Source organism: Trachemys scripta, chromosome 25, assembly GCF_013100865.1.
Source record: "Trachemys scripta elegans isolate TJP31775 chromosome 25, CAS_Tse_1.0, whole genome shotgun sequence".
In the NCBI taxonomy this organism is placed as follows: domain Eukaryota; kingdom Metazoa; phylum Chordata; order Testudines; family Emydidae; genus Trachemys; species Trachemys scripta.
This window is the reverse complement of record NC_048322.1, coordinates 3,034,786-3,055,442: the sequence shown is the minus strand read 5'-3', so window position 1 is coordinate 3,055,442 and position 20,657 is coordinate 3,034,786. Positions and strand designations below refer to the sequence as shown.

Genomic DNA, 20,657 nt, shown 5'->3' with positions numbered 1-20,657 from the left:
TGAGTGGACTGTCATGTAAATGTGTTGTCTGGAATCTAGGTAATGGCTTCCTGCAATGACTGAGGGAAATTGGGCATGAACATGTGACTTACCCATGAGATTCCAAACTCCATCTTGTTGCTGTAATTTTCCATAGTAAGAACAATGGGATGCCCTCCACATTTCAAAAGCTATAAGAGGCCCTGGAAACTCCTCCATTTTGTCTTCAATCCTGCTTCTTACCTCTGGGGGAACTTTGCTACAGACTGAAGCTCTGAACAAAGGACTGAATGACCCATCCAAGCTGTAAATTTACTCCAGAGACTTGACGTAAGCCAACAGTTTATTCCATCACTGCTACAAGCCTGAACCAAGAAATTTGCTATTGCGTAGACTGCGTAGACTGTTGGTCCTTCATCAGTTAAGACTGAGCCGATCACAACACGTCTTCCAATCTTCTCTCGCTCTGGCCATCCTTCGCCATGTTTGTTCATATGTCCTTGTTAAGAAATCATCCCACCTCTTTGGAGGCCAACCGCGTGTCCATTTCAATTCTCGCGGATATCACTCAGATATAGCTGCAGTCCATCTGTTGTCACTGAGTCGGGCCACAAGTCCCGCCTACCGCATTTTGCTGAGTCTGCTTTCGACAACAACATCTCAGACTTCAGACTGCTGCCTAATTATTTCATTGGGGATGCGATAGCGGAGCGAAATGCCCCAAAATGTTCGTTCCATTGCCCTCTGCGTAACAGACAGTTGATGTTCTTCAGTCTTCGTCAGCAACCATGTTTGGTTGCCATATAGCATTGCTGGAAGCAGGGTCGAGTTAAAAAGATTCGCACAATTGTTTTGCTGATCTTTCCTTGGAGGATGTCCCTGATGTCATTGAATGAGCACCATCCAGCTTTTTTTCTGCACGACAGTTCACCTTTCTGATCGTGGCGCATGTTGTCTTCCCGGCCTAAATAAACATATTTGTCAACCTCTTGGATCTGGTCTCCTCCAAGAGTTATTTGGGTTCTTGGCAGAACATCCGATCTCATATATTTCATTTTCAACTGGTTCATTTTTAATCCGACTTGACTACTTTTCGCATTCAGTTCTTTAGGCATTCTCTCAAGCTGGACTGTATTTTCAGCTATCAGCACTATATCATCTGAAAACCTGAGATGGTTTAGCCGCTCGCCATTGATATTAATCCTGTCTTTCAGGTCTGCTCATCGAAAGACCAATTTAAGACATGCTGTGAATAATTTTGGTGAAACTGTATCTCCTTTTTTCACACCTTTCTCGATGGGGATTCGGAGGGGAGTATCGAACAGTGATATATCTGTGCTGCAGCCACAGGTCGCTTCCTTTAATAATGTAATATATTTTGCGCTGATGCCCTGAAAGAGCTTCAAGAACGGTGTTAGTGTCCATGCTATCAAACGCCTTCCCATGGTCCAGGAAGGCAATGCACAAAGGGAACTTGTATTCCCCCAAACGCTCTAGTAGTTGGTTTAGAATGAAAATGTGGTCTATCATGCTGTAATTTCTTCCAGAACTGGCCTGCTTTCTAGGTTGCTGTTCATCGAGGTTTTGTGACAGTCGATTTGTTATTATTTTGGTGAACAACTTATAGACATGCGAAAGCAGGCAGATTGGGCAATAGTTCTTTAGATTTTCTCCGTCGCCTTTCTTATACAGCAAGATGGTATTGGACTCTTTCCAACTGGATGGTATCATCTGAATTTCCAGATAACAGCTGAACTTTTGGGCGAGAGATTTCCAGAGTTCCTGACCTCCCGCCTTAAGCACTTCTGCTGTCAAACCGTCCTTGCCTGGAGCCTTCCCCTCTTTCATTTGATGGACTGTGTGACGGACTTCGCTGATGAGAAACGGGAGTATATGTGCTTTGGTTTGTTGCAGTGATGGCATTGGGACGTCTATATGGGATGCAAAGAGCTGGGTATAGAAATCCCTGCAGATTGCCTCCATCTCTGTTCGATCGGTTACTGATTCTCCATCCTTGTTCTTCAAAGCCGATAATGATGACCTATACAACGCCAGTTCCTGTTTGCATTTTTTGAGACTTTTACAATCTTCAGCAGCCTTTAGGAGCTTTTTGGTTTGAAAATTGTCAAAGTCTTCCTTCAGCTTCATTCGGATGAGCTTGCAGAGAAGGGAGTACTCAAGCCTGTCACTGCCATTTCTTTTCATTTTCCTCCTCTTCTCCAATAAGGTCTTTGTATTTTCTGAGATTCTTCCACTAGCTCTTTTTGGTCTTTGACGCTCAGCTGATTCCACGCACCATTCCAGTCTCTTGCTGAAGTTCTCATAATCATTGTTGCAGTCATCCAGGAGGCTCGTCTTCCCTGGAAATGTTTTCCTTCAGGATTTCCTCATCAAAAGCTACTGGTTGGTGCCTTCTGTTCGCCATACACAGCGCCTTTTTCTCTACCTTCACAGTGACCATAAGTCTAGCTCTAAGTATCATAGAATCATAGAATATCAGGGTTGGAAGGGACCTCAGGAGGTCATCTAGTCCAACCCCCTGCTCAAAGCAGGACCAATTCCCAACTAAATCATCCCAGCCAGTGCTTTGTCAAGCCTGACCTTAAAAACCTCTAAGGAAGGAGATTCCACCACCTCACTAGGGAACCCATTCCAGTGCTTCACCACCCTCCTAGTGAAAAAGTTTTTCCTAATATACAACCTAAACCTCCCCAACTGCAACTTGAGACCATTACTCCTTGTTCTGTCATTAGGTACCACTGAGAACAGTCTAGATCCATCCTCTTTGGAACCCCCTTTCAGGTAGTTGAAAGCAGCTATCAAATCCCCCCTCATTCTTCTCTTCTGCAGACTAAATAATCCCAGTTCCCTCAGCCTCTCCTCATAAGTCATGTGCTCCAGCCCCCTAATCATTTTTGTTGCCCTCCGCTGGACTCTTTCCAATTTTTCCACATCCTTCTTGTAGTGTGGGGCCCAAAACTGGACACAGTACTCCAGATGAGGCCTCACCAATGTCGAATAGAAAGTAGGCGATGATCACTACCGATGTTAAAAGATGGCACTACTGAAATATCCTGCACAATGCATTGTCTATTGATCGGAAAGCAATCTATTTCATTCTTTGTCTTCATGTTCTGTGCGATCCAAGTCCATCTCCTGTTGACCTTCTTTCGGAACCAGGTGTTACCAATGAACATTCTCCTCGTCTCTGCCAATATAGCTAGTCATTCTCCTCGCGCGTTTTGTTCTCCAATACCGTACCTTCCTATGAACTTTTCGCCTTCTCTCCCTCTTCCAACCTTGGCGTTAAAATCTCCCATTGCAATCGTATATGTGGAACTCTTGAGTGAGGGTTTCCTCCAGCTCCTGATAGAATTCTTCCACATCATCATCTTCACATGCACTTGTGGGAACGTAGATCTGGATGATTTTGAGGGTGCTGTTTCGATTCAATCAGAGGTAAACCACCCCGGTACATGATGACTTCAAATGGCATGAGATGATTTTCGAAGACCATTCCTTGTTTATGATGAATCCGACTCCTCCAACTGTCCTCGTGCCTTCTCCTTTCCCTAGAATGACCATGCTTCTATCCCTCCAACTGACCTCCATCTCCATCTTTTGTCATGTTTTGCAAACACCCAGCACATCGCAGGCTGTTTTTGCTTTTTCCTCCATGAGATGGTTTATCGATTCCTCCCTCGTCACTGTTCTGCCGTTATAAGTGCACACTGAGAGAGTTGTCCAGTATCCTTTTGGCAACCTGGCACCTGAGATTCTTTTTAGCTTCTCGTCGATTGAATGCATCACTGCCCCCAGAGTGAGGATCGAGGGCCATGCAGAGAACTGAGACTTGGTTTTCTATGTTGTTTTAGCCATTATTTTAAGCCACCCGCTGGCTGGGCTGTCAGTGGCTCGTTTACCTCCTCAATTTAGCTAGCTTACAGCCTCAGAAAGAGGGATTATACGCCCCTCACAGAGGATGCAACCCTCTCACTGGACTGACAGTCCGACACCTTGATAGCAAGGTTAGACCTGCCAGAGAATACACTCTGCTACCATCGCTGTCGAACAGCCAGGGTCACCTCTGCACCACATTGAGGCCATTATTAATTTGCCATTACTGTATGTAATTGATTTTCTTAGCCAATTTTAACTCTCACCTTTCTTTCTTTTTATGAATAAACCTTTAGATTTTAGATACTAAAGGATTGGCACCAGCGTGATTTTTGGGTAAGATCTAAGTTGTATATTGACCTGGGGGTGGCTAGCCCTTTGGGATCAGAAGAAACTATTATTTAATAGTTTATTAATATTTAATATTATTTAATAGTACTCCTGTTCTTTTTGCGGATACAGACTAACACGGCTGCTACTCTGAAACCTATTATTTAATGACACTGGTGTGACGTTATTGACATAAACTGGGACCATATAGATCATTGTTGCAACCAAGGTCCTGTAGTGGCACCCAAATCTTGTATAAAGGGGGTCAAATGGGGTGTCTAGGACAAGGTTATGGTTTACTGGTTATGATTATGCTGTCTATATGTGTGTATCAGTTTTGTAGTCGAAGTTATGAATATTGGCTCTATACTGTCTGTATGGCAAACTTATGCTATGCTTCTGGGTGACATCCCAGACAAGCTGAGATTAGCTCTGCCTAGCCTGCTTGATGGCCCATTAAGGACCATCAGCTATACAATGGACCCATTGAGAGAAGGCAGATACGCCTTGTAACTCAGCAAAGTATGCAGGGACTGGCCCATGTGACTCCAGACTCCATTTTGCTGTAATTTTCCACAGTAAGAACAAAGAGGTGTTCTTACACCTGGAAAAGACTATATAAGGCTGATGCCTCATCTCCATCTGGTCTTCAATCCTGCTTCTTACCTCTGGAGGAACTTTGCTACAAACTGAAGCTCTGAACAAAGGACTGAGGACCCATCCCGGCTGGGGATGTATTCCAGAGACTTGATTTGAACCTGCAGTTTATTCCATCGCTGCTGCAAGCCTGAACCAAGAACTTTGCCATTACTGTATGTAATTGATTCCATTTAACCAATTCTAACTCTCATCTCTATCTTTTTCCTTTTATGAATAAACCTTTAGATTTTAGATTCTAAAGGATTGGCAACAGCGTGATTTGTGGGTAAGATCTGATTTGTATATTGACCTGGGTCTGGGGCTTGGTCCTTTGGGATCAGGAGAACCTTTTTCTTTTACTGGGGTATTGGTTTTCATAACCATTTGTCCCCATAACGAGTGGCACTGGTGGTAATACTGGGAAACTGGAGTGTCTAAGGAGATTGCTTGTGAGACTTGCGGTTAGCCAGGGGGTGAGACCGAAGTCCTCCTAGTCTGGCTGGTTTGGTTTGCCTTAGAGGTGGAAAAACCCCAGCCTTGGGCTGTAACTGCCCTATTTGAGCAATTTGTCCTGAGTTGGCACTCTCAGTTGGGTTCCGCCAGAACCGCATTGTCACAACTGGTTGTAAAGAACTACTCATCTCTGAAACCAGTGTTTTTGGTGGTGTTATAAGAACCAGAATGCCTGAGAAAACTGCTTTTATGTTTTTATGTTTTCTTGTTAGCCAGTGTGGTGAAACCGGAGTTTACTTTTGTGGTTTGGTCTATCTTATAAAAGCATTACCACCAGTTTTGGGTTGTGTTTGCCCTATTTCTCATTAGTTCATCCTGAATTTGGCATCCTCAGATGTGACCCACTAAGGCATGGTGACAGGGTGCCAAGGGAGGGGGCTCGGTCATGGATTTACAGGGAGTTAGATGACCCAACCTTCATACAGTCTCCCTTGGGACCGCCCTCTTTAGGGTATGTCTACGTTGCATCAGGGAGTCGGCTGCCTTCCAGGCTGGGTCTCATACTAGTGCATTAAAAATGACTGTGAAGACATTGCTTTGATGTTAGGGCTCTGCTTGGAGCTCAGACCATCCAGCCCCCCCACCCCCCCCTCAACTCCTGGCTTTAGAACCCAAGCTACAACCCAAATGACAGCACCTACACCATTATTTGTAGTGAGTCAGCATGGACTCTGGCTGGGAAGCAGCTTCCAGATGCAGTGCAGACATACCCCTAATGTGTGACAAACTAGTTTTAGCTTTTTCCAAGGGCGAACCCCGGTTCCCCTTAGAACCATAGAGTTAAAAGGGACCACAAAGGTCATCTAGTCTAACCCCCTGCCAAGGTGCACAATTTGCTGTGACTAAACCACCCAAGACAGATGGCTCCAGCCTGCTTTTGAAAACGTCCAGTGAATAACCTTCCCCCACCTCCCTAGGCATCTGTTCCATTGTCCTACTGTTCTTCCAGTTAGGAAGTTTCTGAGATTTATTCTAAATCTGCTGTGCTGTAGTTCGAACCCACTGCTTCTTGTCCTGCCCTCTGTGACAAGAGAGAAGAACTGTTCTCCATCCTTTGTATGGCAGCCTGTAGCGAGGAAGACCAGCAGGGACCACAATCCGCCCGTTGGGCTACAGAGCCAGGAAAGCCACCTCCACCCCCCCGGAAGCTGAGGAGCGGGACAGGAAGCAGAAATACAAAAGGAGGGACTTGCAGCTCAGTTGGGCTGGAGATACTGAAGGAGAGAGACGCTTATCACCTGCTGCCAGAGCGGGACACCGAGGACTTGCTCGGGTGACCACCAGAGGACTGGCCAAAGCTCCCAGGGTCGCCAGCCAGTCGAGGGGCCAATGGGCTGATGGGGCTGCCACAGACCACCGACCCTAGGGAAATGGAGGCCAGAGGTACCAAACCTTGGGGATTGTAGGAAGGAGCTCAGGGAAACTAGACCATCGTCTGGCTAAGTGTTGGCCTGACTCTAAGTCAGTGAGTTGTGGGTGGATCCCTCCTGATCCAGTGACTGACTACACTGCCACTGTTGGGGCACTGGGCTGGGACCCGGTGGAGTCAGGTGGGCCAGGGTCCCCCTACCTCCTTCGATCAGGAGGCCTGTGTTGGTCTACTGTCCGCCGAGCTAGGACGCTAGGCTGTTTGGTGCCCGCCCCTGCCTGAACCCTAGACTGTTGGTGCTCACCCTGGAAAAAGACCCTAATTGTTTGCTGTCCCACCCTGACTGAGGGCCTGGGCTTGGAGACTTTGCAGATCTGCCCTGATTGCAGGCCAGAGCATTGACTGTCAGTGCCCAGTCCTGCGTGAGGGCCTGGTACCATAGACTAACTATTGCTCAGCCTGGATCAAGTGGCCTGAGCTTTGAAGACTGCTAATTGCCCCTTCATTGATTGCAGTGCTAAAAGCACGACAGGGAGGAGGTGTGGCCTCCCTCAGAGATAGACCAGGAAGGACGGCCACGCATGCTTACACAGCCTTTTGAGTATTTGAAGATCGCTGTCATATCCCCCCCATTAACTCTTTTTTCCAAACTAAACACACCCAGTTCCATCAGCCTTTGCTCACTGGTTTGCGTTCCATCCCTTTGATCATCTTTGTCACTTGACTCTGGATTCTTTCCAGTTTCTCTACATCCTATCTAGTCACAGGTGACCAAAACTGGACCCAGGACTCCCCCTGAGGCCTAACCAATGCTGAGTAGAGCAGTACAATCACCACCTGTGATTTGCATGCTATGTTGCTGTTAATGCATTTGCTTCTTTTTTGCAGCATCATCACACTGTTGACCTCATGTCAAGGTTCTGATCCACCACAACTCCCAGATCCTTCTCAGTGGTGCTGCTGCCATGCCAGTTATCCCCATTCAGTATTTGTGCACTGGATTTTTCTTACCAAAGTGTAGCTCCTTACACTTGTCTTTCTTGTGTTGTCTTAGCCCAGTTTGCCAATTTATCATGATCCCTTTGAAGTTTTGCTCTATCCTCCAAAGTGCTGACAACCCCCCCAGCTTTGTGTCATCTGCAAATTTGATCAGTATGCTCTCTATTCTTACATCCAGGTCATTAATGAAGATGTTTGTCTTTCTTCCGCAGGACAGAAGCGACTTTGTCTGTACAAAGTGCAAGCTGGTCTCCATACTGGAGGAGAAGGTTCGAGGGCTGGAGAAACAAGTATCGACTCTGCGTTGCATAAGGGAAAATGAAGATTTCCTGGACAGACGTCAGGAGATGCTTCTACGGCCACAATGTTCTGAAGATTCAGAGCAGGCGGAGCAGGGACAGAAGGATTGTGAGGAGGTTTGGCAGCATGTGACCTCCAGAAGAAGAAAGAGGAGCGTCCATGCACCAGCAATGGAGATACAGGTGAGGAATCGTTTCCATGTTCTCTCTACAGGTGCTAATGCGGAGAGTGGACTAGATGGCCCATCTGAGGGAAGGGAGCAGAAGGAGACTCCACCGATTGGAAGGCAAAAGATGCACTGTCCTAGGGATGGGGGTTCCACGACCTCCACTCCCAAGAGGAGGAGGAGGGTGGTGGTGGTCGGGGACTCCCTCCTCAGGGGGACTGAGTCATCTATCTGCCGCCCTGACCGGGAAAACCGAGAGGTCTGCTGCTTGCCAGGAGCTAGGATACACGATGTGACGGAGAGACTGCCGAGACTCATCAAGCCCTCGGATCGCTACCCCTTCCTGCTTCTCCATGTGGGCACCAATGATACTGCCAAGAATGACCTTGAGCGGATCACTGCAGACTACGTGGCTCTGGGAAGAAGGATAAAGGAGTTTGAGGCGCAAGTGGTGTTCTCGTCCATCCTCCCTGTGCAAGGAAAAGGCCGGGGTAGAGACCGTCGAATCGTGGAAGTCAACGAATGGCTACGCAGGTGGTGTCGGAGAGAAGGCTTTGGATTCTTCGACCATGGGATGGTGTTCCAAGAAGGAGTGCTAGGCAGAGATGGGCTCCACCTAACAAAGAGAGGGAAGAGCATCTTCGCCAGCAGGCTGGCTAACCTAGTGAGGAGGGCTTTAAACTAGGTTCACCGGGGGAAGGAGACCAAAGCCCTGAGGTAAGTGGGGAAATGGGATCCTGGGAGGAAGCACAAGCAGGAGAGCGCAAGAGGGGAGGACTCCTGTCTCATGCTGAGAAAGAGGGACGATCATTGAGTTATCTTAAGTGCCTATACACAAATGCAAGAAGCCTGGGAAACAAGCAGGGAGAACTGGAAGTCCTGGCACAGTCAGGGAACTATGATGTGATTGGAATAACAGAGACTTGGTGGGACAACTCACATGACTGGAGTACTGTCATGGATGGATATAAACTGTTCAGGAAGGACAGGCAGGGCAGAAAAGGTGGGGGAGTTGCGTTGTATGTAAGAGAGGAGTATGACTGCTCAGAGCTCCGGTATGATACTGCAGAAAAACCTGAGAGTCTCTGGATAAAGTTGAGAAGTGGGAGCAACAAGGGTGATGTTGTGGTTGGAGTCTGCTATAGACCACCAGACCAGGGGGATGAGGTGGACGAGGCTTTCTTCTGGCAGCTAGCAGAAATTGCTAGATCGCAGGCCCTGGTTCTCATGGGAGACTTTAATCACCCTGATATCTGCTGGGAGAGCAATACAGCGGTGCACAGGCAATCCAGGAAATTTTTGGAAAGTGTAGGGGACAATTTCCTGGTGCAAGTGCTGGAGGAACCAACTAGGGGCAAAGCTTTTCTTGACCTGCTGCTCACAAACAGGGAAGAACTAGTAGGGGAAGCAAAAGTGGATGGGAACCTGGGAGGCAGTGACCATGAGATGGTCGAGTTCAGGATCCTGACACAAGGAAGAAAGGAGAGCAGCAGAATATGGACCCTGGACTTCAGAAAAGCAGACTTTGACTCCCTCAGGGAACAGATGGGCAGGATCCCCTGGGAGAATAACATGAAGGGCAAAGGGGTCCAGGAGAGCTGGCTGTATTTTAAAGAATCCTTTAAAGGGTAGTGATCAATGGCTCCATGTCTAGTTGGCAGCCGGTTTCAAGTGGAGTGCCCCAAGGGTCGGTCCTGGGGCCGGTTTTGTTTAATATCTTTATTAATGATCTGGAGGATGGTGTGGACTGCACTCTCAGCAAGTTTGCAGATGACACTAAAGTAGGAGGCGTGGTAGATACACTAGAGGGTAGGGATCGGATACAGAGGGACCTAGACAAATTAGAGGATTGGGCAGAAAAAAACCTGATGAGGTTCAACAAGGACAAGTGCAGAGTCCTGCACTTAGGACGGAAGAATCCCATGCACTGCTACAGACTAGGGACCAAATGGCTAGGTAGCAGTTCTGCAGAAAAGGACCTAGGGGTCACAGTGGACGAGAAGCTGGATATGAGTCAACAGTGTGCTCTTGTTGCCAAGAAGGCTAACGGCATTTTGGGCTGTATAAGTAGGGGCATTGCCAGCAGATCGAGGAATGTGATCGTTCCCCTTTATTCGACATTGGTGAGGCCTCATCTGGAATACTGTGTCCAGTTTTGGGCCCCACACTACAAGAAGGATGTGGAAAAATTGGAAAGAGTCCAGCGGAGGGCAACAAAAATGATTAGGGGTCTGGAGCACATGACTTATGAGGAGAGGCTGAGAGAACTGGGATTGTTTAGTCTCCAGAAGAGAAGAATGAGGGGGGATTTGATAGCAGCCTTCAACTACCTGAAGGGGGGTTCCAAAGAGGATGGAGCTCGGCTGTTCTCAGTGATGGCAGATGACAGAACAAGGAGCAATGGTCTCAAGTTGCAGTGGGGGAGGTCCAGGTTGGATATCAGGAAAAACTATTTCACTAGGAGGGTGGTGAAACACTGGAATGCGTTACCTAGGGAGGTGGTGGAGTCTCCTTCCTTGGAGGTTTTTAAGGCCCGGCTTGACAAAGCCCTGGCTGGGATGATTTAGCTGGGAATTGGTCCTGCTTTGAGCAGGGGGTTGGACTAGATGACCTCTTGAGGTCCCTTCCAACTCTGATATTCTATGATTCTATGATTCTATGTTAAATAACACCGGACCCAAAACAGATCCGTGTGAAACCCCATTTGAGAAATCCCTCCAATCTGACATCATTCCGATAATAGTTACTCTTTGCTTGCGGTTGTTTAGCCAATTATATATCCACTTAATGGGAGTTCCGTTGAGCCTGCATTTCTCCAGCTTACTCATAGGACTGTGTCAAAAGCCTTTTTGAAGTCCAGGTCTATTTTATCCACCAAACCAGTTACCCTATCAAAGAAGAATAGCAAGCTGGTTTGTCATGCTATATTCTTAGTAAATCCATGCTGGCTGCTACCAATTACCCCTTCATCCTCCAGGTATTCGCAAATTGAATGTTTTATACATTGTTCTAGTAGCTTCCCTGGTATTGTGGTCCGGCTGACTAATCTATAGTTCCCCAGCTCCTCCTTTTTCCCCTTTGTAAAGATGGGCACTATGTTAGCCCTTCTCCAATCTTCTGGGACCTCACCGGTCATCTGAGTTTGCAAATATTGCCAAAGGCTCTGAGATTCCATCAGCTAATTCTGGAGTGAACAGCAAGAAACTAAGTGTGTGTGGGGGATTAAGAGCTCTGTTATCAACATTTGAGCTGTTGAGCTTGAGTTGATGGCTAGCCATCCACGAGGAGTCATCAGAGGGAGGCTGAGATTTCAGTTTGGACAGAGGGAGACAGGTTTGGAGTAGAGTGGTAGATCTGTGATTCATCAGCATACGGACAGTAGCTGAATTTGTGTTTGGGAGTGAGATTTTCCAAAGATAAAGTGCAGAGGAAGTGACCAAGGACTGAGCCCTGTAGAACCCCCACAGAAAACTGGGGTGGGGGTGAGAATGATCTTCCTAAGGACACACTGAAGAAGTAGTTACAGAGGTAGCAGGAAAGCCAGGAAGAAGACAAGATGTCAAGAAGACGACCATAGTCTGTGGTATTAAAGGTGGCTGACAGGTCAAGAAGAATAAGGATGGAGTCCTGGTTCTGAGTTTTGCTTAGGGAAAACTCATTAGAGACTTTGGCAAGGATATTCTCAGTGGAGGGCCCCAAATATCTGCCTCCCTGAAACCTTCCCTTCCCACTGCCACCAGATCCTTCCTGCTCCTTGGAGTGACCACTCCCCATCCCCTTCCCACTATCCTCAGTCTTTTCCTCTTCCAAGTATTCCAGATCTCCTACCTAATCCTCCCCCTCCAACAGCATCACTGCTGGGACCTCCACCCTCTTTTCTCCATTCCCAGTATCCCACTCCCACAAACCACCACACTTCCTGTTTCCAGGAGATTCTGTCGCTGATTCCTCACCTCCTCTTCCTTCCATGGTACCCATCCCTTGCTGATTCCCTCCAGTCTTCCACATACCTATCCCTTTCCTCCCATTACACTCAGCCTGCCCTACCTTGTGGCACCCCACAAGCACTAGATTCCCCATCATCTTCTCCCCTCCCACTGTTCCCTGCTCTCCTTCCCCCCTCCAAAAACTCCTGAATAGGAACGTCACACTGCTCTCACAGTAATTGGTTGCTTGGGTCAAGAGGACATGTTGTGGCCACTGCCTCTGAACTACACTCATTCATCTGAGTTGGAGCCATGCCACTGTTAACTTTCAGACTATGTGTATTGTGCGTTTTGCTTGCATTCTGAAGGAGTTCCTCTTAGACCTTTCCCCCTGATTCCAAAATTTCAGGGCTGAGAGCAATATTTTAAAGTGTTTGAAAAGCCACTTGCAGACTCTGGCCTCTTCTGCACTGCAAAGTTTTGTCAGCAGAGCTCTGTTTGTTAGGGATGCGAAAAACGACATCCTTAATTGACATAATTATGCTGGCAAAATCTCTCATGCAGACACAGAGTGCTGAAAAAGTCTATTAAATAAATGAGAATCAAATGTCCATAAACTAAGTAAATGATGAGTACAGGCTGTCTAGTTCTTCTGCATGCCTTTCCACTAGGTGGGTGGTGGCTAAACTTAAACCTATGAAAACCAGAAAAGGAAGAGTTAATATACACACCACCCCTAAAATGCAACCTTAACTCTGCCCCTAGCCCTGCAGCTGGCAGTAGCCACTGGGAATGGCTCAGTAAGGCTGGTGCAAAGGTCAACAAACTAACAAGGGAAGTGAATGTTTCTCCATTTCTTGAAGTCTTCAAGTCAGAGTGGATGTCTTTCTGGGGGACGATTTAGTCCAACACAAGGTATTCAGCTCAATACAACAGTAACTGGATGAAATTCTATGACCTGTGTTATACAGGAGGTCAGACTAGATGACCTAATAGCTCTTTCTGGCCATAAAATCTATGATTCTACAATAGATATGAAGGACTAAGAATGTTCCATTGTTTGTGTTGTGTTCAGAGATGGGAATGCCAGCATTTATCCACATGCCCTCCAGCTGTTTGTACTGGGTCAGCTGTAGCTGTAACTGGATTGTGAAGGGAGTAGTTGGAGCAGCTTGGCAGAGCTGTGACTGTGATATGAAGGGAGATGTATGTGAACCCTGAGGGACCTAGTCTGCACCATTTCAATGCACTCAATGGGCTGTTGCTGAGACAGGGCAGAGTAGAAATGGCATTGTAGGAGTGGCATGAACCTTAACTCTTCATTTCCCCTTCTAAGAACCGAGGGGACAGGAATCCTTACCCAGCAAGGTCACATTCTCATAGTTCTCCTGTATGACGTCTCTGCAGAGGGCTCTTTGACAGGGGTCCAGTAGAGCCCACTCTTCCCTGGTGAAATACACAGCCACCTCCTCGAAGGTCACCGGCCCCTGAAAGAGGAAGTGTCCAACACTCAGTACCTGCTGCCCCACTCACAGCCCCACTATTCATGGAGGGAGAGGAGTCAATCAAATGGAAGCTCTAAAAGGCTCGCAGTCAGCAGAGTCCCACCCTCAGAGCAGCCGGCAAGCAAAACAGGAGGGGAGATAGAGATCCCCTAGTCCCCCCCCCAGCAGACAAAGGGGGAAGGGTCTTCTCATTCATCACACACCTACAAGCCAGAGGCTGATACGGGGGATGGGGCCCCCAGCAGGCTCCAGAGTCGGCTCCCCAGTAGGAATCCCAACATGCTTCCCTTTGCCAGCAGCTGGAAGGAAGGGGAGGGGTTATCTACTCTACGCCCCACTGGTGAGTAACCCTTCCACCCCTTCATATCTCATAGCAGCCTTTGGCGAGCAGGTTTATGTTCTTGCACTGGGAATCTGATACATTTTCCCCGCTCTGTCCAGAGTTCCCCCACCCACAAATAGGGTAATTTCCTCCCCCAAACCCCATGAGTCTGTTCCTGGAATCCAGGCCTCGGGTTAAACAAGTCCCAGCAAGTTTGTCACATGCCTTGTCCCCCTCCCTTTCTCCACCCTGGGTATTTCCTGCCCCCTCCCACCTCCAGACTAAACTCCCCAAAGATCCCAGGCCCTCAGTATTTCCTCCCCCTCTCCCTCCAGCAGGAACCCACTAGCAACCCCGCAATAATCCCTACCTGGACTGGCTCCACTAAAGCCAGTTCCTTTCCCTGTCCCGTGGGAGGCTGGGACAATCTGGAGCCAAAGGTGGGTGTTACTCTGCCACCTGTCAGGGTGACAAAGGTGACAGGGAAGATTTCAGAAGGACCTTTAGTTCCTATCACATCATGATCTTCCCCGGCCCTTTCCCTTCACAAGATGTTTCTGATTCGCATGCTGGGAAAATATTCCATCACTTTATCACAGCCCAGACCCAACCCCTCCCACCAGCACTAAACCCACTGTGCTAGTTTTAAAACCCTGAGGGCAACTCCCCCAACGGTGGGGACCAGGTGGAGGCAGGGACAGGACAAAGTCTGCCCAGTTTAGGTGCAGTAAATGAAATGAAGTTTGCTGGTGATATTAAGCTGGAAGGCATTGTCAATAGAGACAAATAGTGGATCATGAAGTGGGGCTCATATCCATTTTATGTATGACGTTCCTCACCCTCATGCTTCAGGGTTTCAGCCACCACTGCCAGAGGTCAGGAAGGGATTTTTTCCCCCCTATGTATTTTGAGAGGGTTTTTTTATCTCCTTCCTCTGAACCTTCAGGAACGGCCAGAGAAGAAGACAGGATATTGGGCAGGGTGGATCTCTCTCTCTCTCTTCATGCTCTGATGCTCAGAGTCTAACTGATCACTATAGGTGGGATGGGGAAGAAATTTTCTGCCTGGGTCAGGTTGTAGGTGACCTGGGGCGTTTTCATCTTCCTCTGCAGTGTGGGGTGTAGGGCACTCACTAGGATCACCCAGAAATATCTCACTTAACCATTTCCCTGGGGCACTATTTTTCTAAAAAGACCCCTCTTTTTCTGACCCCTGAACATTTACTATAAAAGTAAGAATAAAACATGTATCCATGCTGAGTCTATATATAACTTCTATATTTCAAGAGGCTGATAGAGAACACTTGACCACAATGAAGACGGGAAAGCAGGAGTGGGGGAGTGAGATTTTCTTTGCTTTAGATCATAATGAAACGCTCAACATCTCACAGCCTCCTGACTGCCTTTCCTGAGCCCCCGGGGTCACAAACCACCAGCTGAGAAACACCAGCCTAGATCATTATTTTGTATCGTAGTTGACTACCCATGGGAAGCAAGTGCTACACTGTATCCAGACAAAGCATGAATGAGCCAAGTGCAATGGCATATATGGACCAACCCTGGGAACTGTTAATTCCAATAACACCCACATTTTGAACTCTCTGCCTTACTTCACTGTAAAAAGAAGATGAAAGTTCATAAGATCTTACAATACCCTATAGCAACAAGTTGATGTTAAGTTATTTTCAGCAATGAAGGTTATTCCCAGGTGCAAAAAGACCAACTACAGAAAATTAAATTAGTCCAAACAAAAGGGGGCTAATGATGTAGTTCAGGGACTGTACTCAGATCTATGCTTGGTGAACAAGAAAACATGGGAACAAATTTGGCCTTAGGGACATGGATTTAATTAGTAAACAAAATAATAAAAATAAATTATGCCACCCACTTTTATTCCTTTTGGGACTTTCAAAAGAGATGGGGGGAGGGAGACAATCATCTCCCACCTCACCCCTGACATGGCAACATTGCTACTAATCTGATGTATTTCCTTTCTGAGAGGCTTTGTTTTCATTATATTTTAACTTGTATTCCCTCCTTTTTCTCCTCATGATGCATGTTCATTAATTTGCACTTAATTTTGACCATAGTTCTATCCTGTTTCTCAGAAAGACTGTAAGGGTTTGTCAGTTAAAATATGTTCCAAAGAGACCCATTGCTCCCGTGATTAGTGACTCAATGCTTGTAAGTTAAACTATTTTTCTAAAAAGACCCCTCTTTTTAAGAGCAGGATTAGTAATGGAACTTATCCTGTTTCCCACTGCCTCTGTGCCTTTATTCTGCGGTGCAACACCTTCAAATAATTCTGCTGAGGATGTTTCCCAGAAATTAATGATCATCGGGATGGCTAGGAATGTATTGGGGGAGGAAATTAAGATTCTATCTTAAATGAATAAAATCATTCCTAGAAATATAAATTAATTTAAGGCATAATGTAAGCATAAAAAAAGTTTAGAGCAAAAAGTTAATTAAAAGAACCAAACAAACGTTGCATTCTCAAAGAAGTGCAGGTTATGCAAAAAAGAAATATTGAATTGCTGTTTTAACAAAATTAGATGCTAATAGCTGTTTTATTTATTTAAAGTGTAAAAATCAGCTACAACCTGTGTCACAAGAGGTAAATAGTGCACTAAAATAATTATAAGTTAAAAATGTGAATACATTACCAATTTAAAAGTCACAACAAAAAAGTCTATATTTTTTTAAAAGCCAAAAGTCTCTAACTATACTAACAAACTTTCAAATAAATATGTTTTAAAAAAGCTCAGCCTTTGTATCTTTTTAAAAAAGTATCCAACAGCCACTCAAAAATGGGAAAAGTTGTCAAGGTCTTAGTGGTCTTTAAAAAAAGGCTTTAAAATCAGACTATGTAAACTTAATTAAAAACACTATTAATATTACTGCAATTAAAACTGCAAAATAAAATTCCTAAAATTAATGTAATCAGTAAAAAATGCAATAATTAAAGAAAGTAAAAGCAAAAAAAATTAATGAGTACTAAAAAAACTGCAAAACACTTTAAATGCCTATGTGATATTGATGAGCTAAAATATATAAGAGACAAGTCAGTTGAAAATATAGTAGTGGAAGAACAAAGTAACATCGCTTCCCATTGTTCCACAGCTTCCAGGTGCTGGAGGCTGTGATCTCCTGTCGTTAACATGGTTATTGGTCTGAAATCTCCCCATGTCCAGTCAGAGACAGACACGTACCTGTGTTGCTCCCCAGCCCCCGTCGCAGCGTCTCTAGGGGAAGGAGAAGATGGGAGAGGTGAGAATTCAGGCCCTTGCATTCATGGAGAAATCCCCATTGCTTATTAATGTAACTGTGGTTAACTACGAGATGGTGACAGAGATCAGAGGCCAATAACGCAGCCGCTGCAGACAGAGCCAGCCCCACAGAGCTCCTTCATGGGGAAGGGCTAATCTCTGATCTGGGCTGTGAGATGGAGCCGAGGATCAGTGACATCACTACAGTCCCTGGCTACTTCCAAGGGTGAGGGTCGCTCTAACCAGAGGAGACGCCACCCCCAGACTCCAATTCACCTTTGAATCCCAGCAGCACCTCCTGCAGCATGGCACTTTTCAGAGAGAAATCGCTGAGTCTCTTCTCCAGCTCCACAAATGTCAGCTCCGGCTTCCGAAACGTCCCGTCCTCCCTGCTGGGGAAAGGAGGAGGGGTGAGAAATAGGCCTGATCCCCCGACCCTGAGCCCAGCAACCCCCAAACTCCAGGAAACCTGGATCTGAGCTTTGTAGCTTGAGATGGTCATTGTCATGGTGAGTCACTTCAACCCTGTGCTCCCCAGTGAGACGGGAAGTGGGGAGACACTAGAGCAAAGAACGGAGACATTGTTCAGGAGCTTTCTCAGGGACGCTCTGGTTCTGTGGGGTGCTGAGCCAGCTCCCACACTGGTTTACTGCAGTAACAAGGGGCACCAGCACTGGGATTATGTGGAATGGGAAGAGACACAGACCAAAGAGTGGGCAGGTCCTACATGCTGACAGTGGCCACAGACAGAGCCAGGTCTCCAGCAGGGAATGAACATGGGCCCTTAAACACCAAAACCCTCGAGCCCTTCAGCTGAAGCAGTAACCCTGGGGCGTCCAGCTCATTGGCAGAGAGGGCCATATTGCACTGTCTGTTATGGCCAGGGGGCCAGGGCATCAGTTTAGGACTCTGTGCCCTGCTCCATTCACAGCAGAACACCCACTGCTCTCCATGGGACACCGATGTACAAAGAACAAGGGGAGAATCTGCCCTTCGTATTGGAAATAAAATTTTAGTTCTTAGTATTTTGTTAAGTCTTTGTCTGTCACACTCTGTCACTCAGGAAGAAAACAGCCCCGTCCCGGACACCCCCCTGTAGGGTCCCTGCTAGTTCTTTCCTGTGTTTCCCTTCCTTTCCCACCCTCCTTTCTCCATTTCTCTCTTGCTTCCTTGTCGTTGTTTTTCTCCTCTGTTCTTCCCTCCCTACAGCAACCCCCTATTCCCACCCCACAAAGGCTTCACTCCCACCCCCTCCCCATTCCACCTGCTCGAGTGATCAGCCAGGGAACATTGAATGTTGACATCAAAGTGTCATCATTTCAGTTGATACTCTGATGACATTAACAGGGGACAGGAGAGTTCACGCTCTCAGAGCTATGGCTTCAGGCTGCTGGCAGCTCCAGCAAGGCAACACTGTCTCCGTTTACACTGGGAAAGTGCTGAGGGCCAGCAACTCACTTTAAAAAATGTGAAAGCTGAGATTCTGCGCCCTCTGAATATGTGACGCAGCCACATCAATCCAGGAGACAGGCCAGGTCTGTCCCATAGGCCCTGTGTCTAGCAGCCCTTCTGTGACCTCATTAGGGATCAGACAGTAAATGGCTCTTCTCCTACCTGAGTCAGCCACTAGGGGAGACAGAATCACATGCTCCAAGGGCAGGGGGCAACTTCCTATTCAGTGCAGCTTTCAAACCTAACGGCCTATGAGGGGGAGGGAAATGGAGCCCAGGACTTACCTGCCCCCAGTGCTCCCAGCACCCTAGAGAGGGAGAGAAAGAGGAGGCAGTCAGTGTGAGTGTCCCTGGGTGGGGCGGCCTCCTGCTCTGCAGGGGTCGCCATTGAAGCCTCGGGCAGTAGGGGAATTTCAGGTTTACATTCCCAGAGCAGCTGCCACCCCCTACCAGGGATTTTTCCTCTACACAGCCCCAGCAATCCCTGCTGGCAGGTTGCCACTGCGGGAATCTTCTCCCTGGGCACTTTACAGGCAGAAGATATTTCTCTACATTGAGAATCAAATTCCGCCCAGTGCTGAGAGACCCAGAAGGCCCCTGGACCCATTAAACCCATTAACCTGCAGTGAGAGGGGCCTTAGGCCTGGCTCGGGACCTCAGCATGGTGGGGGAGGGGATTTCACCCTCCAAGTGTAAATGCAGACAGACATTTCCAGGAGAGAAGGTCTTGGGGCTTCAGCATCCAGGACTCCCAGGACCCATCCCTGGTGCTGCCATAGACTCACTGTGTGACCTTGGGCAGGACTCTGCCCCTCTCTCTGCCTCACTTTCCCCTTTTGTCCTATAGGAATAATGCCCCTGACCCCACTTTGTAAAGTGTTTTGGGGTCTAGGGCTCAGAAATACCTATAGAAACACTGCGTACGATCATTGGAATAACAGCCTGACCTGCAGGGGTTGGCTCAGCGGCTGCTGCCCCTTCTCTCCTCCCCTCTGACTGGGCAGGGAAATCTCCCAGGACAGGCTGCAGATGCCCTCATCCCTTCTCTGGACAATGGCTCTCTCTAGCTCTTCCAGCCGGGACAGCAGCCGCTGCTTCTGCTCCTCCAGAAACCCTCGCAGCTCCTTCCACTCCCAGACGATCTTCTGCCTCTCGGCTTCTGTCTGTTTCTGCAACAGGGAGAGGGCAGCTCAGTAACAGGGGAACATAGAACATAAGGACGGACATACTGGGTCAGACCAATGGTCCATCTAGCCCAGTATCCTGTGTGCCCACAGTGGGAATGAACAGAACAGGTAGTCATCAAGTGATCCATCCCCTGTTGCCCATTCCCAGCTTCTGGCAAACAGAGGCTAAGGACTCCATCCCTGCCTATCCTGGCTAATAGCCACTGATGGACCTATCCTTCATGCACTTCTCTAGTTCTTTTTTGAACCCTGTTAATGTCTTGGTCTTCACAACGTCCTCTGGCAAAGAGTTCCACAGGTTGACTGTGCATTGTGTGAAAAAATACTTCTTTTGTTTGTTTTAAACCTGCTGCCTATTCATTTCACCGGGTGACCTCTAGTTCTTGTATTATGAGAAGGAGTAAATAACACTTCCTTATTTACTTTCTCCACACAAGTCATGACTTTATAGACCTCTACCATATCCCCCCTTAGTCATCTCTTTTCCAAGCTGAACAGTCTCAGGCTTTGTCTACACTGGCACTTCTCTCCTGCCGACAAACAGTAGCTACACTGTGTGCCTGTTAGCAGCACGGCTGTAGCGGCACAGCCGTGTCGCTAAAAGCTGCGGAGTGTAGCCATAGCCTCCGTCTTATTAGTCTCTCCTCATATGGAAGTTTAAGCATACCCTTAAGCATTTTTGTTGGCCTTCTCTGTGCCTTTTCCAATTCCAATGTATTTTTCTGAGATGGGGTGACCAGATCTGCATGCAGTATTCAAGATGTGGACATACCATGGATTTATATAGAGGCAATAGGATATTTTCT

The 20,657-nt window shown here is 47.2% G+C and overlaps 1 pseudogene; it reads right to left on the bottom strand.

The window, feature by feature from the left end:
- Nucleotides 1-20,657, bottom strand: part of LOC117869991 — a 29,537-nt pseudogene that overhangs the window by 7,565 nt on the left and 1,315 nt on the right.